Raw genomic sequence first — 27,916 nt, 5'->3', positions numbered from 1 at the left:
AGGGATCACCTAGCTGAGCTTCCTTGCCTCAAGCGGAAACTCCAGTGTGCATCCGGCCTACAGAAAGCAGACTGCCTTTTCCTGAGCACTGCTATGTCGTGGCAGTTCCCGGAAGGCCTCCTAGGTCCTTCTTTCCCCTGACACAGTCATGCCATTCAGCCCACCTGGCGAGCAAAGTTCCAACTTGGCAGGGCTCAGGGTGCAGCCTGGGTGTGGTTTCATAGCTGGGAAAGGGCAGATCCTGAATCTGGGTGCCCACTAGGGAATGGGGCCTGACAGGCAGAGCTGGCATTCCCTGGTTTCGAATCAGGAGGTCTGGGGACTTCAAGCTGTGTGCAAATCCCTCCCTGGCTGCCCTCTTGCTTCTTCTCTGCTGCCAAGCATCTCTCCCCACACGTGTGTCTCATTGAAAGGAGCAGGCTGCTTGCCATTCTTTGGAAAGAGCTCATCACACTAGCCTCATTTCCTTGGAGGGGTGTGCCAATTGCCCCTGAGCCTCCAGAGGAGCTGCAGTGTCTCCAGCTACCAAAGCCTGCAGCCGAGTCCATGAAAGCCTGCTGCATGGAGGGCTTCGAAGGGAGAGTGCCATGCATCCGGGATGGCGACTCTTTCTCACAGTACTTTCCGAGGGGAAAAACTGTGTTTGCCAAGTGTCTCCTGTGTGCAGAAATGCTCTCCCCAGTGCCAGAGGTGCAGGGAATCCTCTTTGCACCCAGGGCAATGTTCAAGGCAGGCGTCCCATGCTGGGTGAGCCTCCACTTGCCCTATTGTCCAACTGCCTCAGGAACACACGTCTAGCAAGTGTGGGCTAACAGGCTGTTTGGCGAGAGTTAGGAACGAGGATTGCAGGCAAAAATCACTACGCATACCATTCCCCATGGAAGTCTTAGCTGAAGGCTCTCTGCACCAGGCCCAAGCTGGAATGAGCCTGCAGCCTGGCCTCCAGTCCCAGGCTTGCCCTGGGCACTGCTAGGTCAGGAACCATCCCAGCCTCAGCCTGGCCTCCCTAGGGCCTTTGCTGGCCTAGGCCACTGCCAGCCAGCAGGACCTCGATGGAGCACCGTTCATTCGAGAAGGCCCCAGGGTGTTGCTTGTGTTTCTCTTGCACTGCTCGGAAGCTGCAGGTCCAGAGGCAGTGTGTGCACGTGGACACTGGGGCCTGAGGACAAAACAGTCATGACCTCACTTTCAAGCAGGACGCCTGCCGCCACTTAGCTGCCTGCCACCCCTCTTGCTGCCTGCGTTGTCTTCACTGCTGACAGGCCTCTGTGTGCACAGGCCAGTCTATGCCAAGGAAACAAGGTGCTTGCTCTCCCGTTGCTAGGAGCTCCTCCTACAGCACTCTGGACCAGGGCACACGCACCTCTGGACAAGCAGACTGCAAGACAGCTGCAGCTTCGCCATCCACATAGGCCTGCAGCATTTGGCAGGGAGCCCTCTGCTAAGCACAGCTTTCCCCCTCCAAAGCCTTGCAGGAGTTCATGGATGCTCGCGCCTGCAGTGTGTTCCATCGGAGAGCACTGGATGCTGAAAACCTCCCCTGCAGCTTCCGAGCACCCTCCAACCCACATGCCCTTGGCACCCACTCTGTTGCCGGAGGATAGTCCGAAGCAGGACTCTCTAAGCTTCTGGAGGCAGCCTGCCTGCTGCTTGGAAAGCTCCTCAGGAACTCATTTGGAGTGAGGATTCTCCTTCCATGCTTGTCGGCCGGCAGATGGTGCCAGCGCTCCACCGAAAAACTCTCTGCTTTGCCTTCAGCCAGGGATCGCCTAGCTGAGCTTCTTTGCCTCAAGCAGATACTCCATTGTGCATCCGGTCACAGAAAGAGGAGTGCCTTTCCTGAGCGGGGCTATGTTGAGGCAGTTCCCTGAAGGCCTCCTAGGGCCTTCTCTCCCCTGACACAGTCATGCAATTCAGCCCACCTGGTGGGCAAGGGTCCCCCTTGGCAGGGCTCAGGGTGCAGCCTGGGTGTGGTTTCATGGCTGGGAAAGGGCAGATCCTGAAACTGGGTGCCCAGCTGGTAATGGAGCATGATGGGCAGACCTGGCACTCCCTGCTTGCGAAGCAGGAGATATGGAGCCTCCAAGCTGCATGCAAATCCAATCCCTCATTGCCCTCTTGCTTCTTCTCTGCTGTCAAGTCTCTCTCCCCACACATGTGTCTCATCAAAAGGAGCAGGCTGCTTGCAATTCTTTGCAAAGTGCTCATCCCACAAGCCTCATTTCCTTGGAGGGGTGTGCCAATTGCCCCGGAGCCTCCAGAGGAGCTGCAGTCTCTCCAGCCACCAAGGCCTGCACTCGAGTCCATGACAGCTTGCTGCATGGAGGGCTTCGATGGGAGAGTGCCATGCATCCCTGGCAGAGATTCTTCCTCACAGTGCTTTCCATGGGGAAACACTGTGTGTGCCAAGTGTCTCCTGTGTGCAGAAAATCTCACCCCAGCGCCAGAGGTGCAGGGAATCCTCTTTGCAGCCAGAGCAAGGTTCTAGGCAGACCTCCCATGCTGGGAGGGCCTCCACTTCCCCAACTGTCCAACTGCCTCAGGAACACACTTCTAGGGAGTGTGTGCTGAAAGGCAGGGGGCTCCGAGTGAGGAACATGGATTTCAGGCAAAAACCACTGTGCTGACTATACCCCATGGAAGTCCTAGCTGAAGGCTTTCTGCACCAGGCCCAAGCTGGAATGAGCCTGCAGCCTGACCTCCAGTCCCAGGCTTGCCCTGAGCACTGCTAGGTCGGGACCCATCCCAGCCTCAGCCTGGCCTCCCTAGGACCTGTGCTGGCCTAGGCCCCTGCCAGCAAGCAGGACCTTGATGGAACACCGTTCACTAGAGAAGGCACCTGGGTGTTTCCTGTGTGTCTCTTGCACTGCTCAGAAGCTGCAGGTCCAGAGGCTGTGCTTGCACACGGCCACAGGGGCCGGAGAACAAGAGAGTCATGAGCCCACTTTCAAGTGAGACGCCTGCTGCCCCTTATCTGCCTGCCACAAGCCCTTGCTGCCTGCGCTGTCTGCACGTCTGGCAGGCCTCAGGGTGCACAGGCCAGTCTATGCCAAGGAAACAAGGTGCTTGCTCGCCCCTTGCTAGGAGCTCCTCCTACAGCACCCTGGACCTGGGCACACACGCCCCTGGACCAGCAGCCTGCAAGGCAGCTGCTGCTTCAGCATCCACAAAGGCCTGCAGCACTTGGCAGGGAGCCTTCTGCTAAGCACAGCTTTCCCACTCCAAAGCCTTGCAGGAATTCATGGATGCTCGGGTCTGCAGTGTTTTCCATCAGAGAGCACCGGGTGCCCAAAGCCTCCCCTGCGACTTCTGAGCACCCTCCAACCCACATGCCCTTGGCACCCACCCTGTTGCCAGAGGGTAGTCCTAAGCAAGACTTTCTAAACTATTGGAGCCATGCTGCCTCCTGCTTGGAAAGCACTTCAGGAACTCATTTGCAGCGAGGTTTCTCCTCCTATGCTTGTCGGCCAGCAGATGGGGCCAGCGCTCCACTGAAAAACTCTCTGCTTTGCCTTCAGCCAGGGATCACCTAGCTGAGCTTCCTTGCCTCAAGTGGAAACTCCAGTGTGCATCCGGCCTACAGAAAGGAGACTGCCTTTTCCTGAGCACTGCTATGTCGTGGCAGTTCCCAGAAGGCCTCCTAGGTCCTTCTTTCCCCTGACACAGTCATGCCATTCAGCCCACCTGGCGAGCAAAGTTCCAACTTGGCAGGGCTCAGGGTGCAGCCTGGGTGTGGTTTCATAGCTGGGAAAGGGCAGATCCTGAATCTGGGTGCCCACTAGGGAATGGGGCCTGACAGGCAGAGCTGGCATTCCCTGGTTTCGAATCAGGAGATCTGGGGACTTCAAGCTGTGTGTAAATCCCTCCCTGGCTGCCCTCTTGCTTCTTCTCTGCTGCCAAGCATCTCTCCCCACACGTGTGTCTCATTGAAAGGAGCAGGCTGCTTGCCATTCTTTGGAAAGAGCTCATCACACTAGCCTCATTTCCTTGGAGGGGTGTGCCAATTGCCCCTGAGCCTCCAGAGGAGCTGCAGTGTCTCCAGCTACCAAAGCCTGCAGCCGAGTCCATGAAAGCCTGCTGCATGGAGGGCTTCGAAGGGAGAGTGCCATGCATCCGGGATGGCGACTCTTTCTCACAGTACTTTCCGAGGGGAGAAACTGTGTTTGCCAAGTGTCTCCTGTGTGCAGAAATGCTCTCCCCAGTGCCAGAGGTGCAGGGAATCCTCTTTGCACCCAGGGCAATGTTCAAGGCAGGCGTCCCATGCTGGGTGAGCCTCCACTTGCCCTATTGTCCAACTGCCTCAGGAACACACGTCTAGCAAGTGTGGGCTAACAGGCTGTTTGGCGAGAGTTAGGAACGAGGATTGCAGGCAAAAATCACTACGCATACCATTCCCCATGGAAGTCTTAGCTGAAGGCTCTCTGCACCAGGCCCAAGCTGGAATGAGCCTGCAGCCTGGCCTCCAGTCCCAGGCTTGCCCTGGGCACTGCTAGGTCAGGAACCATCCCAGCCTCAGCCTGGCCTCCCTAGGGCCTTTGCTGGCCTAGGCCACTGCCAGCCAGCAGGACCTCGATGGAGCACCGTTCATTCGAGAAGGCCCCAGGGTGTTGCTTGTGTTTCTCTTGCACTGCTCGGAAGCTGCAGGTCCAGAGGCAGTGTGTGCACGTGGACACTGGGGCCTGAGGACAAAACAGTCATGACCCCACTTTCAAGCAGGACGCCTGCCGCCACTTAGCTGCCTGCCACCCCTCTTGCTGCCTGCGTTGTCTTCACTGCTGACAGGCCTCTGTGTGCACAGGCCAGTCTATGCCAAGGAAACAAGGTGCTTGCTCTCCCGTTGCTAGGAGCTCCTCCTACAGCACTCTGGACCAGGGCACACGCACCTCTGGACAAGCAGACTGCAAGACAGCTGCAGCTTCGCCATCCACATAGGCCTGCAGCATTTGGCAGGGAGCCCTCTGCTAAGCACAGCTTTCCCCCTCCAAAGCCTTGCAGGAGTTCATGGATGCTCGCGCCTGCAGTGTGTTCCATCGGAGAGCACTGGATGCTGAAAACCTCCCCTGCAGCTTCCGAGCACCCTCCAACCCACATGCCCTTGGCACCCACTCTGTTGCCGGAGGATAGTCCGAAGCAGGACTCTCTAAGCTTCTAGAGGCAGCCTGCCTGCTGCTTGGAAAGCTCCTCAGGAACTCATTTGGAGTGAGGATTCTCCTTCCATGCTTGTCGGCCGGCAGATGGTGCCAGCGCTCCACCGAAAAACTCTCTGCTTTGCCTTCAGCCAGGGATCGCCTAGCTGAGCTTCTTTGCCTCAAGCAGATACTCCATTGTGCATCCGGTCACAGAAAGAGGAGTGCCTTTCCTGAGCGGGGCTATGTTGAGGCAGTTCCCTGAAGGCCTCCTAGGGCCTTCTCTCCCCTGACACAGTCATGCAATTCAGCCCACCTGGCGGGCAAGGGTCCCCCTTGGCAGGGCTCAGGGTGCAGCCTGGGTGTGGTTTCATGGCTGGGAAAGGGCAGATCCTGAAACTGGGTGCCCAGCTGGTAACGGAGCATGATGGGCAGACCTGGCACTCCCTGCTTGCGAAGCAGGAGATATGGAGCCTCCAAGCTGCATGCAAATCCAATCCCTCATTGCCCTCTTGCTTCTTCTCTGCTGTCAAGTCTCTCTCCCCACACATGTGTCTCATCAAAAGGAGCAGGCTGCTTGCAATTCTTTGCAAAGTGCTCATCCCACAAGCCTCATTTCCTTGGAGGGGTGTGCCAATTGCCCCGGAGCCTCCAGAGGAGCTGCAGTCTCTCCAGCCACCAAGGCCTGCACTCGAGTCCATGACAGCTTGCTGCATGGAGGGCTTCGATGGGAGAGTGCCATGCATCCCTGGCAGAGATTCTTCCTCACAGTGCTTTCCATGGGGAAACACTGTGTGTGCCAAGTGTCTCCTGTGTGCAGAAAATCTCACCCCAGCGCCAGAGGTGCAGGGAATCCTCTTTGCAGCCAGAGCAAGGTTCTAGGCAGACCTCCCATGCTGGGAGAGCCTCCACTTCCCCAACTGTCCAACTGCCTCAGGAACACACTTCTAGGGAGTGTGTGCTGAAAGGCAGGGGGCTCCGAGTGAGGAACATGGATTTCAGGCAAAAACCACTGTGCTGACTATACCCCATGGAAGTCCTAGCTGAAGGCTTTCTGCACCAGGCCCAAGCTGGAATGAGCCTGCAGCCTGGCCTCCAGTCCCAGGCTTGCCCTGAGCACTGCTAGGTCGGGACCCATCCCAGCCTCAGCCTGGCCTCCCTAGGACCTGTGCTGGCCTAGGCCCCTGCCAGCAAGCAGGACCTTGATGGAACACCGTTCACTAGAGAAGGCACCTGGGTGTTTCCTGTGTGTCTCTTGCACTGCTCAGAAGCTGCAGGTCCAGAGGCTGTGCTTGCACACGGCCACAGGGGCCGGAGAACAAGAGAGTCATGAGCCCACTTTCAAGTGAGACGCCTGCTGCCCCTTATCTGCCTGCCACAAGCCCTTGCTGCCTGCGCTGTCTGCACGTCTGGCAGGCCTCAGGGTGCACAGGCCAGTCTATGCCAAGGAAACAAGGTGCTTGCTCGCCCCTTGCTAGGAGCTCCTCCTACAGCACTCTGGACCTGGGCACACACGCCCCTGGACCAGCAGCCTGCAAGGCAGCTGCTGCTTCAGCATCCACAAAGGCCTGCAGCACTTGGCAGGGAGCCTTCTGCTAAGCACAGCTTTCCCACTCCAAAGCCTTCCAGGAATTCATGGATGCTCGGGTCTGCAGTGTTTTCCATCAGAGAGCACCGGGTGCCCAAAGCCTCCCCTGCGACTTCTGAGCACCCTCCAACCCACATGCCCTTGGCACCCACCCTCTTGCCAGAGGGTAGTCCTAAGCAGGACTTTCTAAACTATTGCAGCCATGCTGCCTCCTGCTTGGAAAGCACTTCAGGAACTCATTTGCAGCGAGGTTTCTCCTCCCATGCTTGTCGGCCAGCAGATGGGGCCAGCGCTCCACTGAAAACCTCTCTGCTTTGCCTTCAGCCAGGGATCACCTAGCTGAGCTTCCTTGCCTCAAGCGGAAACTCCAGTGTGCATCCGGCCTACAGAAAGGAGACTGCCTTTTCCTGAGCACTGCTATGTCGTGGCAGTTCCCGGAAGGCCTCCTAGGTCCTTCTTTCCCCTGACACAGTCATGCCATTCAGCCCACCTGGCGAGCAAAGTTCCAACTTGGCAGGGCTCAGGGTGCAGCCTGGGTGTGGTTTCATAGCTGGGAAAGGGCAGATCCTGAATCTGGGTGCCCACTAGGGAATGGGGCCTGACAGGCAGAGCTGGCATTCCCTGGTTTCGAATCAGGAGATCTGGGGACTTCAAGCTGTGTGCAAATCCCTCCCTGGCTGCCCTCTTGCTACTTCTCTGCTGCCAAGCATCTCTCCCCACACGTGTGTCTCATTGAAAGGAGCAGGCTGCTTGCCATTCTTTGGAAAGAGCTCATCACACTAGCCTCATTTCCTTGGAGGGGTGTGCCAATTGCCCCTGAGCCTCCAGAGGAGCTGCAGTGTCTCCAGCTACCAAAGCCTGCAGCCGAGTCCATGAAAGCCTGCTGCATGGAGGGCTTCGAAGGGAGAGTGCCATGCATCCGGGATGGTGACTCTTTCTCACAGTACTTTCCGAGGGGAAAAACTGTGTTTGCCAAGTGTCTCCTGTGTGCAGAAATGCTCTCCCCAGTGCCAGAGGTGCAGGGAATCCTCTTTGCACCGAGGGCAATGTTCAAGGCAGGCGTCCCATGCTGGGAGAGCCTCCACTTGCCCTATTGTCCAACTGCCTCAGGAACACACGTCTAGCAAGTGTGGGCTAACAGGCTGTTTGGCGAGAGTTAGGAGCGAGGATTGCAGGCAAAAATCAGTACACATACCATTCCCCATGGAAGTCTTAGCTGAAGGCTCTCTGCACCAGGCCCAAGCTGGAATGAGCCTGCAGCCTGGCCTCCAGTCCCAGGCTTGCCCTGGGCACTGCTAGGTCAGGAACAACCCCAGCCTCAGCCTGGCCTCCCTAGGGCCTTTGCTGGCCTAGGCCACTGCCAGCCAGCAGGACCTCGATGGAGCACCGTTCATTCGAGAAGGCCCCAGGGTGTTGCTTGTGTTTCTCTTGCACTGCTCGGAAGCTGCAGGTCCAGAGGCAGTGTGTGCACGTGGACACTGGGGCCTGAGGACAAAACAGTCATGACCCCACTTTCAAGCAGGACGCCTGCCGCCACTTAGCTGCCTGCCACCCCTCTTGCTGCCTGCATTGTCTTCACTGCTGACAGGCCTCTGTGTGCACAGGCCATTCTATGCCAAGGAAACAAGGTGCTTGCTCTCCCGTTGCTAGGAGCTCCTCCTACAGCACTCTGGACCAGGGCACACGCACCTCTGGACAAGCAGACTGCAAGACAGCTGCAGCTTCGCATTCCACATAGGCCTGCAGCATTTGGCAGGGAGCCCTCTGCTAAGCACAGCTTTCCCACTCCAAAGCCTTGCAGGAGTTCATGGATGCTCGCGCCTGCAGTGTGTTCCATCGGAGAGCACTGGATGCTGAAAACCTCCCCTGCAGCTTCTGAGAACCCTCCAACCCACATGCCCTTGGCACCCACTCTGTTGCCGGAGGATATTCCGAAGCAGGACTCTCTAAGCTTCTGGAGGCAGCCTGCCTGCTGCTTGGAAAGCTCCTCAGGACCTCATTTGGAGTGAGGATTCTCCTTCCATGCTTGTGGGCCAGCAGATGGTGCCAGCGCTCCACCGAAAAACTCTCTGCTTTGCCTTCAGCCAGGGATCGCCTAGCTGAGCTTCTTTGCCTCAAGCAGATACTCCATTGTGCATCCGGTCACAGAAAGAGGAGTGCCTTTCCTGAGCAGGGCTATGTTGAGGCAGTTCCCTGAAGGCCTCCTAGGGCCTTCTCTCCCCTGACACAGTCATACAATTCAGCCCACCTGGCGGGCAAGGGTCCCCCTTGGCAGGGCTCAGGGTGCAGCCTGGGTGTGGTTTCATGGCTGGGAAAGGGCAGATCCTGAAACTGGGTGCCCAGCTGGTAATGGAGCATGATGGGCAGACCTGGCACTCCCTGCTTGCAAAGCAGGAGATATGGAGCCTCCAAGCTGCATGCAAATCCAATCCCTCATTGCCCTCTTGCTTCTTCTCTGCTGTCAAGTCTCTCTCCCCACACATGTGTCTCATCAAAAGGAGCAGGCTGCTTGCAATTCTTTGCAGAGTGCTCATCCCACAAGCCTCATTTCCTTGGAGGGGTGTGCCAATTGCCCCGGAGCCTCCAGAGGAGCTGCAGTCTCTCCAGCCACCAAGGCCTGCACTCGAGTCCATGACAGCTTGCTACATGGAGGGCTTCGATGGGAGAGTGCCATGCATCCCTGGCAGAGATTCTTCCTCACAGTGCTTTCCATGGGGAAACACTGTGTGTGCCAAGTGTCTCCTGTGTGCAGAAAATCTCACCCCAGTGCCAGAGGTGCAGGGAATCCTCTTTGCAGCCAGAGCAAGGTTCTAGGCAGACCTCCCATGCTGGGAGAGCCTCCACTTCCCCAACTGTCCAACTGCCTCAGGAACACACTTCTAGGGAGTGTGTGCTGAAAGGCAGGGGGCTCCGAGTGAGGAACATGGATTTCAGGCAAAAACCACTGTGCTGACTATACCCCATGGAAGTCCTAGCTGAAGGCTTTCTGCACCAGGCCCAAGCTGGAATGAGCCTGCAGCCTGGCCTCCAGTCCCAGGCTTGCCCTGAGCACTGCTAGGTCGGGACCCATCCCAGCCTCAGCCTGGCCTCCCTAGGACCTGTGCTGGCCTAGGCCCCTGCCAGCAAGCAGGACCTTGATGGAACACCGTTCACTAGAGAAGGCACCTGGGTGTTTCCTGTGTGTCTCTTGCACTGCTCAGAAGCTGCAGGTCCAGAGGCTGTGCTTGCACACGGCCACAGGGGCCGGAGAACAAGAGAGTCATGAGCCCACTTTCAAGTGAGACTCCTGCTGCCCCTTATCTGCCTGCCACAAGCCCTTGCTGCCTGCGCTGTCTGCACGTCTGCAGGCCTCAGGGTGCACAGGCCAGTCTATGCCAAGGAAACAAGGTGCTTGCTCGCCCCTTGCTAGGAGCTCCTCCTACAGCACTCTGGACCTGGGCACACACGCCTCTGGACCAGCAGCCTCAAGGCAGCTGCTGCTTCAGCATCCACAAAGGCCTGCAGCACTTGGCAGGGAGCCTTCTGCTAAGCACAGCTTTCCCACTCCAAAGCCTTGCAGGAATTCATGGATGCTCGGGCCTGCAGTGTTTTCCATCAGAGAGCACCGGGTGCCCAAAGCCTCCCCTGCGACTTCTGAGCACCCTCCAACCCACATGCCCTTGGCACCCACCCTGTTGCCAGAGGGTAGTCCTAAGCAAGACTTTCTAAACTATTGGAGCCATGCTGCCTCCTGCTTGGAAAGCACTTCAGGAACTCATTTGCAGCGAGGTTTCTCCTCCCATGCTTGTCGGCCAGCAGATGGGGCCAGCGCTCCACTGAAAAACTCTCTGCTTTGCCTTCAGCCAGGGATCACCTAGCTGAGCTTCCTTGCCTCAAGTGGAAACTCCAGTGTGCATCCGGCCTACAGAAAGGAGACTGCCTTTTCCTGAGCACTGCTATGTCGTGGCAGTTCCCGGAAGACCTCCTAGGTCCTTCTTTCCCCTGACACAGTCATGCCATTCAGCCCACCTGGCGAGCAAAGTTCCAAATGGCAGGGCTCAGGGTGCAGCCTGGGTGTGGTTTCATAGCTGGGAAAGGGCAGATCCTGAATCTGGGTGCCCACTAGGGAATGGGGCTGACAGGCAGAGCTGGCATTCCCTGGTTTCGAATCAGGAGGTCTGGGGACTTCAAGCTGTGTGCAAATCCCTCCCTGGCTGCCCTCTTGCTTCTTCTCTGCTGCCAAGCATCTCTCCCCACACGTGTGTCTCATTGACAGGAGCAGGCTGCTTGCCATTCTTTGGAAAGAGCTCATCACACTAGCCTCATTTCCTTGGAGGGGTGTGCCAATTGCCCCTGAGCCTCCAGAGGAGCTGCAGTGTCTCCAGCTACCAAAGCCTGCAGCCGAGTCCATGAAAGCCTGCTGCATGGAGGGCTTCGAAGGGAGAGTGCCATGCATCCGGGATGGCGACTCTTTCTCACAGTACTTTCCGAGGGGAGAAACCGTGTTTGCCAAGTGTCTCCTGTGTGCAGAAATGCTCTCCCCAGTGCCAGAGGTGCAGGGAATCCTCTTTGCACCCAGGGCAATGTTCAAGGCAGGCGTCCCATGCTGGGTGAGCCTCCACTTGCCCTATTGTCCAACTGCCTCAGGAACACACGTCTAGCAAGTGTGGGCTAACAGGCTGTTTGGCGAGAGTTAGGAACGAGGATTGCAGGCAAAAATCACTACGCATACCATTCCCCATGGAAGTCTTAGCTGAAGGCTCTCTGCACCAGGCCCAAGCTGGAATGAGCCTGCAGCCTGGCCTCCAGTCCCAGGCTTGCCCTGGGCACTGCTAGGTCAGGAACCATCCCAGCCTCAGCGTGGCCTCCCTAGGGCCTTTGCTGGCCTAGGCCACTGCCAGCCAGCAGGACCTCGATGGAGCACCGTTCATTCGAGAAGGCCCCAGGGTGTTGCTTGTGTTTCTCTTGCACTGCTCGGAAGCTGCATGTCCAGAGGCAGTGTGTGCACGTGGACACTGGGGCCTGAGGACAAAACAGTCATGACCCCACTTTCAAGCAGGACGCCTGCCGCCACTTAGCTGCCTGCCACCCCTCTTGGTGCCTGTGTTGTCTTCACTGCTGACAGGCCTCTGTGTGCACAGGCCATTCTATGCCAAGGAAACAAGGTGCTTGCTCTCCCGTTGCTAGGAGCTCCTCCTACAGCACTCTGGACCAGGGCACACGCACCTCTGGACAAGCAGACTGCAAGACAGCTGCAGCTTCGCATTCCACATAGGCCTGCAGCATTTGGCAGGGAGCCCTCTGCTAAGCACAGCTTTCCCACTCCAAAGCCTTGCAGGAGTTCATGGATGCTCGCGCCTGCAGTGTGTTCCATCGGAGAGCACTGGATGCTGAAAACCTCCCCTGCAGCTTCCGAGCACCCTCCAACCCACATGCCCTTGGCACCCACTCTGTTGCCGGAGGATAGTCCGAAGCAGGACTCTCTAAGCTTCTGGAGGCAGCCTGCCTGCTGCTTGGAAAGCTCCTCAGGAACTCATTTGGAGTGAGGATTCTCCTTCATGCTTGTCGGCCGGCAGATGGTGCCAGCGCTCCACCAAAAAACTCTCTGCTTTGCCTTCAGCCAGGGATCGCCTAGCTGAGCTTCTTTGCCTCAAGCAGATACTCCATTGTGCATCCGGTCACAGAAAGAGGAGTGCCTTTCCTGAGCGGGGCTATGTTGAGGCAGTTCCCTGAAGGCCTCCTAGGGCCTTCTCTCCCCTGACACAGTCATGCAATTCAGCCCACCTGGCGGGCAAGGGTCCCCCTTGGCAGGGCTCAGGGTGCAGCCTGGGTGTGGTTTCATGGCTGGGAAAGGGCAGATCCTGAAACTGGGTGCCCAGCTGGTAATGGAGCATGATGGGCAGACCTGGCACTCCCTGCTTGCGAAGCAGGAGATATGGAGCCTCCAAGCTGCATGCAAATCCAATCCCTCATTGCCCTCTTGCTTCTTCTCTGCTGTCAAGTCTCTCTCCCCACACATGTGTCTCGTCAAAGGAGCAGGCTGCTTGCAATTCTTTGCAAAGTGCTCATCCCTCAAGCCTCATTTCCTTGGAGGGGTGTGCCAATTGCCCCGGAGCCTCCAGAGGAGCTGCAGTCTCTCCAGCCACCAAGGCCTGCACTCGAGTCCATGACAGCTTGCTGCATGGAGGGCTTCGATGGGAGAGTGCCATGCATCCCTGGCAGAGATTCTTCCTCACAGTGCTTTCCATGGGGAAACACTGTGTGTGCCAAGTGTCTCCTGTGTGCAGAAAATCTCACCGCAGCGCCAGAGGTGCAGGGAATCCTCTTTGCAGCCAGAGCAAGGTTCTAGGCAGACCTCCCATGCTGGGAGAGCCTCCACTTCCCCAACTGTCCAACTGCCTCAGGAACACACTTCTAGGGAGTGTGTGCTGAAAGGCAGGGGGCTCCGAGTGAGGAACATGGATTTCAGGCAAAAACCACTGTGCTGACTATACCCCATGGAAGTCCTAGCTGAAGGCTTTCTGCACCAGGCCCAAGCTGGAATGAGCCTGCAGCCTGGCCTCCAGTCCCAGGCTTGCCCTGAGCACTGCTAGGTCGGGACCCATCCCAGCCTCAGCCTGGCCTCCCTAGGACCTGTGCTGGCCTAGGCCCCTGCCAGCAAGCAGGACCTTGATGGAACACCGTTCACTAGAGAAGGCACCTGGGTGTTTCCTGTGTGTCTCTTGCACTGCTCAGAAGCTGCAGGTCCAGAGGCTGTGCTTGCACACGGCCACAGGGGCCGGAGAACAAGAGAGTCATGAGCCCACTTTCAAGTGAGACGCCTGCTGCCCCTTATCTGCCTGCCACAAGCCCTTGCTGCCTGCGCTGTCTGCACGTCTGCAGGCCTCAGGGTGCACAGGCCAGTCTATGCCAAGGAAACAAGGTGCTTGCTCGCCCCTTGCTAGGAGCTCCTCCTACAGCACTCTGGACCTGGGCACACACGCCCCTGGACCAGCAGCCTCAAGGCAGCTGCTGCTTCAGCATCCACAAAGGCCTGCAGCACTTGGCAGGGAGGCTTCTGCTAAGCACAGCTTTCCCACTCCAAAGCCTTGCAGGAATTCATGGATGCTCGGGCCTGCAGTGTTTTCCATCAGAGAGCACCGGGTGCCCAAAGCCTCCCCTGCGACTTCTGAGCACCCTCCAACCCACATGCCCTTGGCACCCACCCTGTTGCCAGAGGGTAGTCCTAAGCAAGACTTTCTAAACTATTGCAGCCATGCTGCCTCCTGCTTGGAAAGCACTTCAGGAACTCATTTGCAGCGAGGTTTCTCCTCCCATGCTTGTCGGCCAGCAGATGGGGCCAGCGCTCCACTGAAAAACTCTCTGCTTTGCCTTCAGCCAGGGATCACCTAGCTGAGCTTCCTTGCCTCAAGCGGAAACTCCAGTGTGCATCCGGCCTACAGAAAGGAGACTGCCTTTTCCTGAGCACTGCTATGTCGTGGCAGCTCCCGGAAGGCCTCCTAGGTCCTTCTTTCCCCTGACACAGTCATGCCATTCAGCCCACCTGGCGAGCAAAGTTCCAACTTGGCAGGGCTCAGGGTGCAGCCTGGGTGTGGTTTCATAGCTGGGAAAGGGCAGATCCTGAATCTGGGTGCCCACTAGGGAATGGGGCCTGACAGGCAGAGCTGGCATTCCCTGGTTTCGAATCAGGAGGTCTGGGGACTTCAAGCTGTGTGCAAATCCCTCCCTGGCTGCCCTCTTGCTTCTTCTCTGCTGCCAAGCATCTCTCCCCACACGTGTGTCTCATTGAAAGGAGCAGGCTGCTTGCCATTCTTTGGAAAGAGCTCATCACACTAGCCTCATTTCCTTGGAGGGGTGTGCCAATTGCCCCTGAGCCTCCAGAGGAGCTGCAGTGTCTCCAGCTACCAAAGCCTGCAGCCGAGTCCATGAAAGCCTGCTGCATGGAGGGCTTCGAAGGGAGAGTGCCATGCATCCGGGATGGCGACTCTTTCTCACAGTACTTTCCGAGGGGAGAAACTGTGTTTGCCAAGTGTCTCCTGTGTGCAGAAATGCTCTCCCCAGTGCCAGAGGTGCAGGGAATCCTCTTTGCACCCAGGGCAATGTTCAAGGCAGGCGTCCCATGCTGGGTGAGCCTCCACTTGCCCTATTGTCCAACTGCCTCAGGAACACACGTCTAGCAAGTGTGGGCTAACAGGCTGTTTGGCGAGAGTTAGGAACGAGGATTGCAGGCAAAAATCACTACGCATACCATTCCCCATGGAAGTCTTAGCTGAAGGCTCTCTGCACCAGGCCCAAGCTGGAATGAGCCTGCAGCCTGGCCTCCAGTCCCAGGCTTGCCCTGGGCACTGCTAGGTCAGGAACCATCCCAGCCTCAGCCTGGCCTCCCTAGGGCCTTTGCTGGCCTAGGCCACTGCCAGCCAGCAGGACCTCGATGGAGCACCGTTCATTCGAGAAGGCCCCAGGGTGTTGCTTGTGTTTCTCTTGCACTGCTCGGAAGCTGCAGGTCCAGAGGCAGTGTGTGCACGTGGACACTGGGGCCTGAGGACAAAACAGTCATGACCCCACTTTCAAGCAGGACGCCTGCCGCCACTTAGCTGCCTGCCACCCCTCTTGCTGCCTGCATTGTCTTCACTGCTGACAGGCCTCTGTGTGCACAGGCCATTCTATGCCAAGGAAACAAGGTGCTTGCTCTCCCGTTGCTAGGAGCTCCTCCTACAGCACTCTGGACCAGGGCACACGCACCTCTGGACAAGCAGACTGCAAGACAGCTGCAGCTTCGCATTCCACATAGGCCTGCAGCATTTGGCAGGGAGCCCTCTGCTAAGCACAGCTTTCCCACTCCAAAGCCTTGCAGGAGTTCATGGATGCTCGCGCCTGCAGTGTGTTCCATCGGAGAGCACTGGATGCTGAAAACCTCCCCTGCAGCTTCTGAGCACCCTCCAACCCACATGCCCTTGGCACCCACTCTGTTGCCGGAGGATATTCCGAAGCAGGACTCTCTAAGCTTCTGGAGGCAGCCTGCCTGCTGCTTGGAAAGCTCCTCAGGACCTCATTTGGAGTGAGGATTCTCCTTCCATGCTTGTCGGCCAGCAGATGGTGCCAGCGCTCCACCGAAAAACTCTCTGCTTTGCCTTCAGCCAGGGATCGCCTAGCTGAGCTTCTTTGCCTCAAGCAGATACTCCATTGTGCATCCGGTCACAGAAAGAGGAGTGCCTTTCCTGAGCGGGGCTATGTTGAGGCAGTTCCCTGAAGGCCTCCTAGGGCCTTCTCTCCCCTGACACAGTCATGCAATTCAGCCCACCTGGCGGGCAAGGGTCCCCCTTGGCAGGGCTCAGGGTGCAGCCTGGGTGTGGTTTCATGGCTGGGAAAGGGCAGATCCTGAAACTGGGTGCCCAGCTGGTAATGGAGCATGATGGGCAGACCTGGCACTCCCTGCTTGCGAAGCAGGAGATATGGAGCCTCCAAGCTGCATGCAAATCCAATCCCTCATTGCCCTCTTGCTTCTTCTCTGCTGTCAAGTCTCTCTCCCCACACATGTGTCTCGTCAAAGGAGCAGGCTGCTTGCAATTCTTTGCAAAGTGCTCATCCCTCAAGCCTCATTTCCTTGGAGGGGTGTGCCAATTGCCCCGAAGCCTCCAGAGGAGCTGCAGTCTCTCCAGCCACCAAGGCCTGCACTCGAGTCCATGACAGCTTGCTGCATGGAGGGCTTCGATGGGAGAGTGCCATGCATCCCTGGCAGAGATTCTTCCTCACAGTGCTTTCCATGGGGAAACACTGTGTGTGCCAAGTGTCTCCTGTGTGCAGAAAATCTCACCCCAGCGCCAGAGGTGCAGGGAATCCTCTTTGCAGCCAGAGCAAGGTTCTAGGCAGACCTCCCATGCTGGGAGAGCCTCCACTTCCCCAACTGTCCAACTGCCTCAGGAACACACTTCTAGGGAGTGTGTGCTGAAAGGCAGGGGGCTCCGAGTGAGGAACATGGATTTCAGGCAAAAACCACTGTGCTGACTATACCCCATGGAAGTCCTAGCTGAAGGCTTTCTGCACCAGGCCCAAGCTGGAATGAGCCTGCAGCCTGGCCTCCAGTCCCAGGCTTGCCCTGAGCACTGCTAGGTCGGGACCCATCCCAGCCTCAGCCTGGCCTCCCTAGGACCTGTGCTGGCCTAGGCCCCTGCCAGCAAGCAGGACCTTGATGGAACACCGTTCACTAGAGAAGGCACCTGGGTGTTTCCTGTGTGTCTCTTGCACTGCTCAGAAGCTGCAGGTCCAGAGGCTGTGCTTGCACACGGCCACAGGGGCCGGAGAACAAGAGAGTCATGAGCCCACTTTCAAGTGAGACGCCTGCTGCCCCTTATCTGCCTGCCACAAGCCCTTGCTGCCTGCGCTGTCTGCACGTCTGCAGGCCTCAGGGTGCACAGGCCAGTCTATGCCAAGGAAACAAGGTGCTTGCTCGCCCCTTGCTAGGAGCTCCTCCTACAGCACTCCGGACCTGGGCACACACGCCCCTGGACCAGCAGCCTCAAGGCAGCTGCTGCTTCAGCATCCACAAAGGCCTGCAGCACTTGGCAGGGAGCCTTCTGCTAAGCACAGCTTTCCCACTCCAAAGCCTTGCAGGAATTCATGGATGCTCGGGCCTGCAGTGTTTTCCATCAGAGAGCACCGGGTGCCCAAAGCCTCCCCTGCGACTTCTGAGCACCCTCCAACCCACATGCCCTTGGCACCCACCCTGTTGCCAGAGGGTAGTCCTAAGCAAGACTTTCTAAACTATTGGAGCCATGCTGCCTCCTGCTTGGAAAGCACTTCAGGAACTCATTTGCAGCGAGGTTTCTCCTCCCATGCTTGTCGGCCAGCAGATGGGGCCAGCGCTCCACTGAAAAACTCTCTGCTTTGCCTTCAGCCAGGGATCACCTAGCTGAGCTTCCTTGCCTCAAGCGGAAACTCCAGTGTGCATCCGGCCTACAGAAAGGAGACTGCCTTTTCCTGAGCACTGCTATGTCGTGGCAGCTCCCGGAAGGCCTCCTAGGTCCTTCTTTCCCCTGACACAGTCATGCCATTCAGCCCACCTGGCGAGCAAAGTTCCAACTTGGCAGGGCTCAGGGTGCAGCCTGGGTGTGGTTTCATAGCTGGGAAAGGGCAGATCCTGAATCTGGGTGCCCACTAGGGAATGGGGCCTGACAGGCAGAGCTGGCATTCCCTGGTTTCGAATCAGGAGGTCTGGGGACTTCAAGCTGTGTGCAAATCCCTCCCTGGCTGCCCTCTTGCTTCTTCTCTGCTGCCAAGCATCTCTCCCCACACGTGTGTCTCATTGAAAGGAGCAGGCTGCTTGCCATTCTTTGGAAAGAGCTCATCACACTAGCCTCATTTCCTTGGAGGGGTGTGCCAATTGCCCCTGAGCCTCCAGAGGAGCTGCAGTGTCTCCAGCTACCAAAGCCTGCAGCCGAGTCCATGAAAGCCTGCTGCATGGAGGGCTTCGAAGGGAGAGTGCCATGCATCCGGGATGGCGACTCTTTCTCACAGTACTTTCCGAGGGGAGAAACCGTGTTTGCCAAGTGTCTCCTGTGTGCAGAAATGCTCTCCCCAGTGCCAGAGGTGCAGGGAATCCTCTTTGCACCCAGGGCAATGTTCAAGGCAGGCGTCCCATGCTGGGTGAGCCTCCACTTGCCCTATTGTCCAACTGCCTCAGGAACACACGTCTAGCAAGTGTGGGCTAACAGGCTGTTTGGCGAGAGTTAGGAACGAGGATTGCAGGCAAAAATCAGTACGCATACCATTCCCCATGGAAGTCTTAGCTGAAGGCTCTCTGCACCAGGCCCAAGCTGGAATGAGCCTGCAGCCTGGCCTCCAGTCCCAGGCTTGCCCTGGGCACTGCTAGGTCAGGAACCATCCCAGCCTCAGCCTGGCCTCCCTAGGGCCTTTGCTGGCCTAGGCCACTGCCAGCCAGCAGGACCTCGATGGAGCACCGTTCATTTGAGAAGGCCCCAGGGTGTTGCTTGTGTTTCTCTTGCACTGCTCGGAAGCTGCAGGTCCAGAGGCAGTGTGTGCACGTGGACACTGGGGCCTGAGGACAAAACAGTCATGACCCCACTTTCAAGCAGGACGCCTGCCGCCACTTAGCTGCCTGCCACCCCTCTTGCTGCCTGCGTTGTCTTCACTGCTGACAGGCCTCTGTGTGCACAGGCCATTCTATGCCAATGAAACAAGGTGCTTGCTCTCCCGTTGCTAGGAGCTCTTCCTACAGCACTCTGGACCAGGGCACATGCACCTCTGGACAAGCAGACTGCAAGACAGCTGCAGCTTCGCCATCCACATAGGCCTGCAGCATTTGGCAGGGAGCCCTCTGCTAAGCACAGCTTTCCCACTCCAAAGCCTTGCAGGAGTTCATGGATGCTCGCGCCTGCAGTGTGTTCCATCGGAGAGCACTGGATGCTGAAAACCTCCCCTGCAGCTTCCGAGCACCCTCCAACCCACATGCCCTTGGCACCCACTCTGTTGCCGGAGGATAGTCCGAAGCAGGACTCTCTAAGCTTCTGGAGGCAGCCTGCCTGCTGCTTGGAAAGCTCCTCAGGAACTCATTTGGAGCGAGGATTCTCCTTCCATGCTTGTCGGCCGGCAGATGTTGCCAGCGCTCCACCGAAAAACTCTCTGCTTTGCCTTCAGCCAGGGATCGCCTAGCTGAGCTTCTTTGCCTCAAGCAGATACTCCATTGTGCATCCGGTCACAGAAAGAGGAGTGCCTTTCCTGAGCGGGGCTATGTTGAGGCAGTTCCCTGAAGGCCTCCTAGGGCCTTCTCTCCCCTGACACAGTCATGCAATTCAGCCCACCTGGCGGGCAAGGGTCCCCCTTGGCAGGGCTCAGGGTGCAGCCTGGGTGTGGTTTCATGGCTGGGAAAGGGCAGATCCTGAAACTGGGTGCCCAGCTGGTAACGGAGCATGATGGGCAGACCTGGCACTCCCTGCTTGCGAAGCAGGAGATATGGAGCCTCCAAGCTGCATGCAAATCCAATCCCTCATTGCCCTCTTGCTTCTTCTCTGCTGTCAAGTCTCTCTCCCCACACATGTGTCTCATCAAAAGGAGCAGGCTGCTTGCAATTCTTTGCAAAGTGCTCATCCCACAAGCCTCATTTCCTTGGAGGGGTGTGCCAATTGCCCCGGAGCCTCCAGAGGAGCTGCAGTCTCTCCAGCCACCAAGGCCTGCACTCGAGTCCATGACAGCTTGCTGCATGGAGGGCTTCGATGGGAGAGTGCCATGCATCCCTGGCAGAGATTCTTCCTCACAGTGCTTTCCATGGGGAAACACTGTGTGTGCCAAGTGTCTCCTGTGTGCAGAAAATCTCACCCCAGCGCCAGAGGTGCAGGGAATCCTCTTTGCAGCCAGAGCAAGGTTCTAGGCAGACCTCCCATGCTGGGAGAGCCTCCACTTCCCCAACTGTCCAACTGCCTCAGGAACACACTTCTAGGGAGTGTGTGCTGAAAGGCAGGGGGCTCCGAGTGAGGAACATGGATTTCAGGCAAAAACCACTGTGCTGACTATACCCCATGGAAGTCCTAGCTGAAGGCTTTCTGCACCAGGCCCAAGCTGGAATGAGCCTGCAGCCTGGCCTCCAGTCCCAGGCTTGCCCTGAGCACTGCTAGGTCGGGACCCATCCCAGCCTCAGCCTGGCCTCCCTAGGACCTGTGCTGGCCTAGGCCCCTGCCAGCAAGCAGGACCTTGATGGAACACCGTTCACTAGAGAAGGCACCTGGGTGTTTCCTGTGTGTCTCTTGCACTGCTCAGAAGCTGCAGGTCCAGAGGCTGTGCTTGCACACGGCCACAGGGGCCGGAGAACAAGAGAGTCATGAGCCCACTTTCAAGTGAGACGCCTGCTGCCCCTTATCTGCCTGCCACAAGCCCTTGCTGCCTGCGCTGTCTGCACGTCTGCAGGCCTCAGGGTGCACAGGCCAGTCTATGCCAAGGAAACAAGGTGCTTGCTCGCCCCTTGCTAGGAGCTCCACCTACAGCACTCCGGACCTGGGCACACACGCCCCTGGACCAGCAGCCTCAAGGCAGCTGCTGCTTCAGCATCCACAAAGGCCTGCAGCACTTGGCAGGGAGCCTTCTGCTAAGCACAGCTTTCCCACTCCAAAGCCTTGCAGGAATTCATGGATGCTCGGGCCTGCAGTGTTTTCCATCAGAGAGCACCGGGTGCCCAAAGCCTCCCCTGCGACTTCTGAGCACCCTCCAACCCACATGCCCTTGGCACCCACCCTGTTGCCAGAGGGTAGTCCTAAGCAGGACTTTCTAAACTATTGCAGCCATGCTGCCTCCTGCTTGGAAAGCACTTCAGGAACTCATTTGCAGCGAGGTTTCTCCTCCCATGCTTGTCGGCCAGCAGATGGGGCCAGCGCTCCACTGAAAACCTCTCTGCTTTGCCTTCAGCCAGGGATCACCTAGCTGAGCTTCCTTGCCTCAAGCGGAAACTCCAGTGTGCATCCGGCCTACAGAAAGGAGACTGCCTTTTCCTGAGCACTGCTATGTCGTGGCAGCTCCCGGAAGGCCTCCTAGGTCCTTCTTTCCCCTGACACAGTCATGCCATTCAGCCCACCTGGCGAGCAAAGTTCCAACTTGGCAGGGCTCAGGGTGCAGCCTGGGTGTGGTTTCATAGCTGGGAAAGGGCAGATCCTGAATCTGGGTGCCCACTAGGGAATGGGGCCTGACAGGCAGAGCTGGCATTCCCTGGTTTCGAATCAGGAGGTCTGGGGACTTCAAGCTGTGTGCAAATCCCTCCCTGGCTGCCCTCTTGCTTCTTCTCTGCTGCCAAGCATCTCTCCCCACACGTGTGTCTCATTGAAAGGAGCAGGCTGCTTGCCATTCTTTGGAAAGAGCTCATCACACTAGCCTCATTTCCTTGGAGGGGTGTGCCAATTGCCCCTGAGCCTCCAGAGGAGCTGCAGTGTCTCCAGCTACCAAAGCCTGCAGCCGAGTCCATGAAAGCCTGCTGCATGGAGGGCTTCGAAGGGAGAGTGCCATGCATCCGGGATGGCGACTCTTTCTCACAGTACTTTCCGAGGGGAAAAACTGTGTTTGCCAAGTGTCTCCTGTGTGCAGAAATGCTCTCCCCAGTGCCAGAGGTGCAGGGAATCCTCTTTGCACCCAGGGCAATGTTCAAGGCAGGCGTCCCATGCTGGGAGAGCCTCCACTTGCCCTATTGTCCAACTGCCTCAGGAACACACGTCTAGCAAGTGTGGGCTAACAGGCTGTTTGGCGAGAGTTAGGAACGAGGATTGCAGGCAAAAATCAGTACGCATACCATTCCCCATGGAAGTCTTAGCTGAAGGCTCTCTGCACCAGGCCCAAGCTGGAATGAGCCTGAAGCCTGGCCTCCAGTCCCAGGCTTGCCCTGGGCACTGCTAGGTCAGGAACAACCCCAGCCTCAGCCTGGCCTCCCTAGGGCCTTTGCTGGCCTAGGCCACTGCCAGCCAGCAGGACCTCGATGGAGCACCGTTCATTCGAGAAGGCCCCAGGGTGTTGCTTGTGTTTCTCTTGCACTGCTCGGAAGCTGCAGGTCCAGAGGCAGTGTGTGCACGTGGACACTGGGGCCTGAGGACAAAACAGTCATGACCCCACTTTCAAGCAGGACGCCTGCCGCCACTTAGCTGCCTGCCACCCCTCTTGCTGCCTGCATTGTCTTCACTGCTGACAGGCCTCTGTGTGCACAGGCCATTCTATGCCAAGGAAACAAGGTGCTTGCTCTCCCGTTGCTAGGAGCTCCTCCTACAGCACTCTGGACCAGGGCACACGCACCTCTGGACAAGCAGACTGCAAGACAGCTGCAGCTTCGCATTCCACATAGGCCTGCAGCATTTGGCAGGGAGCCCTCTGCTAAGCACAGCTTTCCCACTCCAAAGCCTTGCAGGAGTTCATGGATGCTCGCGCCTGCAGTGTGTTCCATCGGAGAGCACTGGATGCTGAAAACCTCCCCTGCAGCTTCTGAGCACCCTCCAACCCACATGCCCTTGGCACCCACTCTGTTGCCGGAGGATATTCCGAAGCAGGACTCTCTAAGCTTCTGGAGGCAGCCTGCCTGCTGCTTGGAAAGCTCCTCAGGAACTCATTTGGAGTGAGGATTCTCCTTCCATGCTTGTCGGCCAGCAGATGGTGCCAGCGCTCCACCGAAAAACTCTCTGCTTTGCCTTCAGCCAGGGATCGCCTAGCTGAGCTTCTTTGCCTCAAGCAGATACTCCATTGTGCATCCGGTCACAGAAAGAGGAGTGCCTTTCCTGAGCGGGGCTATGTTGAGGCAGTTCCCTGAAGGCCTCCTAGGGCCTTCTCTCCCCTGACACAGTCATACAATTCAGCCCACCTGGCGGGCAAGGGTCCCCCTTGGCAGGGCTCAGGGTGCAGCCTGGGTGTGGTTTCATGGCTGGGAAAGGGCAGATCCTGAAACTGGGTGCCCAGCTGGTAATGGAGCATGATGGGCAGACCTGGCACTCCCTGCTTGCGAAGCAGGAGATATGGAGCCTCCAAGCTGCATGCAAATCCAATCCCTCATTGCCCTCTTGCTTCTTCTCTGCTGTCAAGTCTCTCTCCCCACACATGTGTCTCGTCAAAGGAGCAGGCTGCTTGCAATTCTTTGCAAAGTGCTCATCCCTCAAGCCTCATTTCCTTGGAGGGGTGTGCCAATTGCCCCGAAGCCTCCAGAGGAGCTGCAGTCTCTCCAGCCACCAAGGCCTGCACTCGAGTCCATGACAGCTTGCTGCATGGAGGGCTTCGATGGGAGAGTGCCATGCATCCCTGGCAGAGATTCTTCCTCACAGTGCTTTCCATGGGGAAACACTGTGTGTGCCAAGTGTCTCCTGTGTGCAGAAAATCTCACCGCAGCGCCAGAGGTGCAGGGAATCCTCTTTGCAGCCAGAGCAAGGTTCTAGGCAGACCTCCCATGCTGGGAGAGCCTCCACTTCCCCAACTGTCCAACTGCCTCAGGAACACACTTCTAGGGAGTGTGTGCTGAAAGGCAGGGGGCTCCGAGTGAGGAACATGGATTTCAGGCAAAAACCACTGTGCTGACTATACCCCATGGAAGTCCTAGCTGAAGGCTTTCTGCACCAGGCCCAAGCTGGAATGAGCCTGCAGCCTGGCCTCCAGTCCCAGGCTTGCCCTGAGCACTGCTAGGTCGGGACCCATCCCAGCCTCAGCCTGGCCTCCCTAGGACCTGTGCTGGCCTAGGCCCCTGCCAGCAAGCAGGACCTTGATGGAACACCGTTCACTAGAGAAGGCACCTGGGTGTTTCCTGTGTGTCTCTTGCACTGCTCAGAAGCTGCAGGTCCAGAGGCTGTGCTTGCACACGGCCACAGGGGCCGGAGAACAAGAGAGTCATGAGCCCACTTTCAAGTGAGACGCCTGCTGCCCCTTATCTGCCTGCCACAAGCCCTTGCTGCCTGCGCTGTCTGCACGTCTGCAGGCCTCAGGGTGCACAGGCCAGTCTATGCCAAGGAAACAAGGTGCTTGCTCGCCCCTTGCTAGGAGCTCCTCCTACAGCACTCCGGACCTGGGCACACACGCCCCTGGACCAGCAGCCTCAAGGCAGCTGCTGCTTCAGCATCCACAAAGGCCTGCAGCACTTGGCAGGGAGCCTTCTGCTAAGCACAGCTTTCCCACTCCAAAGCCTTGCAGGAATTCATGGATGCTCGGGCCTGCAGTGTTTTCCATCAGAGAGCACCGGGTGCCCAAAGCCTCCCCTGCGACTTCTGAGCACCCTCCAACCCACATGCCCTTGGCACCCACCCTGTTGCCAGAGGGTAGTCCTAAGCAAGACTTTCTAAACTATTGCAGCCATGCTGCCTCCTGCTTGGAAAGCACTTCAGGAACTCATTTGCAGCGAGGTTTCTCCTCCCATGCTTGTCGGCCAGCAGATGGGGCCAGCGCTCCACTGAAAAACTCTCTGCTTTGCCTTCAGCCAGGGATCACCTAGCTGAGCTTCCTTGCCTCAAGCGGAAACTCCAGTGTGCATCCGGCCTACAGAAAGGAGACTGCCTTTTCCTGAGCACTGCTATGTCGTGGCAGCTCCCGGAAGGCCTCCTAGGTCCTTCTTTCCCCTGACACAGTCATGCCATTCAGCCCACCTGGCGAGCAAAGTTCCAACTTGGCAGGGCTCAGGGTGCAGCCTGGGTGTGGTTTCATAGCTGGGAAAGGGCAGATCCTGAATCTGGGTGCCCACTAGGGAATGGGGCCTGACAGGCAGAGCTGGCATTCCCTGGTTTCGAATCAGGAGGTCTGGGGACTTCAAGCTGTGTGCAAATCCCTCCCTGGCTGCCCTCTTGCTTCTTCTCTGCTGCCAAGCATCTCTCCCCACACGTGTGTCTCATTGAAAGGAGCAGGCTGCTTGCCATTCTTTGGAAAGAGCTCATCACACTAGCCTCATTTCCTTGGAGGGGTGTGCCAATTGCCCCTGAGCCTCCAGAGGAGCTGCAGTGTCTCCAGCTACCAAAGCCTGCAGCCGAGTCCATGAAAGCCTGCTGCATGGAGGGCTTCGAAGGGAGAGTGCCATGCATCCGGGATGGCGACTCTTTCTCACAGTACTTTCCGAGGGGAGAAACCGTGTTTGCCAAGTGTCTCCTGTGTGCAGAAATGCTCTCCCCAGTGCCAGAGGTGCAGGGAATCCTCTTTGCACCCAGGGCAATGTTCAAGGCAGGCGTCCCATGCTGGGTGAGCCTCCACTTGCCCTATTGTCCAACTGCCTCAGGAACACACGTCTAGCAAGTGTGGGCTAACAGGCTGTTTGGCGAGAGTTAGGAACGAGGATTGCAGGCAAAAATCAGTACGCATACCATTCCCCATGGAAGTCTTAGCTGAAGGCTCTCTGCACCAGGCCCAAGCTGGAATGAGCCTGCAGCCTGGCCTCCAGTCCCAGGCTTGCCCTGGGCACTGCTAGGTCAGGAACCATCCCAGCCTCAGCCTGGCCTCCCTAGGGCCTTTGCTGGCCTAGGCCACTGCCAGCCAGCAGGACCTCGATGGAGCACCGTTCATTCGAGAAGGCCCCAGGGTGTTGCTTGTGTTTCTCTTGCACTGCTCGGAAGCTGCATGTCCAGAGGCAGTGTGTGCACGTGGACAGTGGGGCCTGAGGACAAAACAGTCATGACCCCACTTTCAAGCAGGATGCCTGCCGCCACTTAGCTGCCTGCCACCCCTCTTGCTGCCTGCGTTGTCTTCACTGCTGACAGGCCTCTGTGTGCACAGGCCAGTCTATGCCAAGGAAAAAAGGTGCTTGCTCTCCCTTTGCTAGGAGCTCCTCCTACAGCACTCTGGACCAGGGCACACGCACCTCTGGACAAGCAGACTGCAAGACAGCTGCAGCTTCGCATTCCACATAGGCCTGCAGCATTTGGCAGGGAGCCCTCTGCTAAGCACAGCTTTCCCACTCCAAAGCCTTGCAGGAGTTCATGGATGCTCGCGCCTGCAGTGTGTTCCATCGGAGAGCACTGGATGCTGAAAACCTCCCCTGCAGCTTCCGAGCACCCTCCAACCCACATGCCCTTGGCACCCACTCTGTTGCCAGAGGATAGTCCGAAGCAGGACTCTCTAAGCTTCTGGAGGCAGCCTGCCTGCTGCTTGGAAAGCTCCTCAGGAACTCATTTGGAGCGAGGATTCTCCTTCCATGCTTGTCGGCCGGCAGATGGTGCCAGCGCTCCACCGAAAAACTCTCTGCTTTGCCTTCAGCCAGGGATCGCCTAGCTGAGCTTCTTTGCCTCAAGCAGATACTCCATTGTGCATCCGGTCACAGAAAGAGGAGTGCCTTTCCTGAGCGGGGCTATGTTGAGGCAGTTCCCTGAAGGCCTCCTAGGGCCTTCTCTCCCCTGACACAGTCATGCAATTCAGCCCACCTGGCGGGCAAGGGTCCCCCTTGGCAGGGCTCAGGGTGCAGCCTGGGTGTGGTTTCATGGCTGGGAAAGGGCAGATCCTGAAACTGGGTGCACAGCTGGTAACGGAGCATGATGGGCAGACCTGGCACTCCCTGCTTGCGAAGCAGGAGATATGGAGCCTCCAAGCTGCATGCAAATCCAATCCCTCATTGCCCTCTTGCTTCTTCTCTGCTGTCAAGTCTCTCTCCCCACACATGTGTCTCATCAAAAGGAGCAGGCTGCTTGCAATTCTTTGCAAAGTGCTCATCCCACAAGCCTCATTTCCTTGGAGGGGTGTGCCAATTGCCCCGGAGCCTCCAGAGGAGCTGCAGTCTCTCCAGCCACCAAGGCCTGCACTCGAGTCCATGACAGCTTGCTGCATGGAGGGCTTCGATGGGAGAGTGCCATGCATCCCTGGCAGAGATTCTTCCTCACAGTGCTTTCCATGGGGAAACACTGTGTGTGCCAAGTGTCTCCTGTGTGCAGAAAATCTCACCCCAGCGCCAGAGGTGCAGGGAATCCTCTTTGCAGCCAGAGCAAGGTTCTAGGCAGACCTCCCATGCTGGGAGAGCCTCCACTTCCCCAACTGTCCAACTGCCTCAGGAACACACTTCTAGGGAGTGTGTGCTGAAAGGCAGGGGGCTCCGAGTGAGGAACATGGATTTCAGGCAAAAACCACTGTGCTGACTATACCCCATGGAAGTCCTAGCTGAAGGCTTTCTGCACCAGGCCCAAGCTGGAATGAGCCTGCAGCCTGGCCTCCAGTCCCAGGCTTGCCCTGAGCACTGCTAGGTCGGGACCCATCCCAGCCTCAGCCTGGCCTCCCTAGGACCTGTGCTGGCCTAGGCCCCTGCCAGCAAGCAGGACCTTGATGGAACACCGTTCACTAGAGAAGGCACCTGGGTGTTTCCTGTGTGTCTCTTGCACTGCTCAGAAGCTGCAGGTCCAGAGGCTGTGCTTGCACACGGCCACAGGGGCCGGAGAACAAGAGAGTCATGAGCCCACTTTCAAGTGAGACGCCTGCTGCCCCTTATCTGCCTGCCACAAGCCCTTGCTGCCTGCGCTGTCTGCACGTCTGGCAGGCCTCAGGGTGCACAGGCCAGTCTATGCCAAGGAAACAAGGTGCTTGCTCGCCCCTTGCTAGGAGCTCCTCCTACAGCACCCTGGACCTGGGCACACACGCCCCTGGACCAGCAGCCTGCAAGGCAGCTGCTGCTTCAGCATCCACAAAGGCCTGCAGCACTTGGCAGGGAGCCTTCTGCTAAGCACAGCTTTCCCACTCCAAAGCCTTGCAGGAATTCATGGATGCTCGGGCCTGCAGTGTTTTCCATCAGAGAGCACCGGGTGCCCAA

The sequence above is a fragment of the Hippopotamus amphibius genome, chromosome 2, assembly GCF_030028045.1.
Source record: "Hippopotamus amphibius kiboko isolate mHipAmp2 chromosome 2, mHipAmp2.hap2, whole genome shotgun sequence".
NCBI classification, from domain to species: domain Eukaryota; kingdom Metazoa; phylum Chordata; class Mammalia; order Artiodactyla; family Hippopotamidae; genus Hippopotamus; species Hippopotamus amphibius.
The sequence above is the reverse complement of the archived record's forward strand: the minus strand, read 5'-3'. Positions refer to the sequence as shown.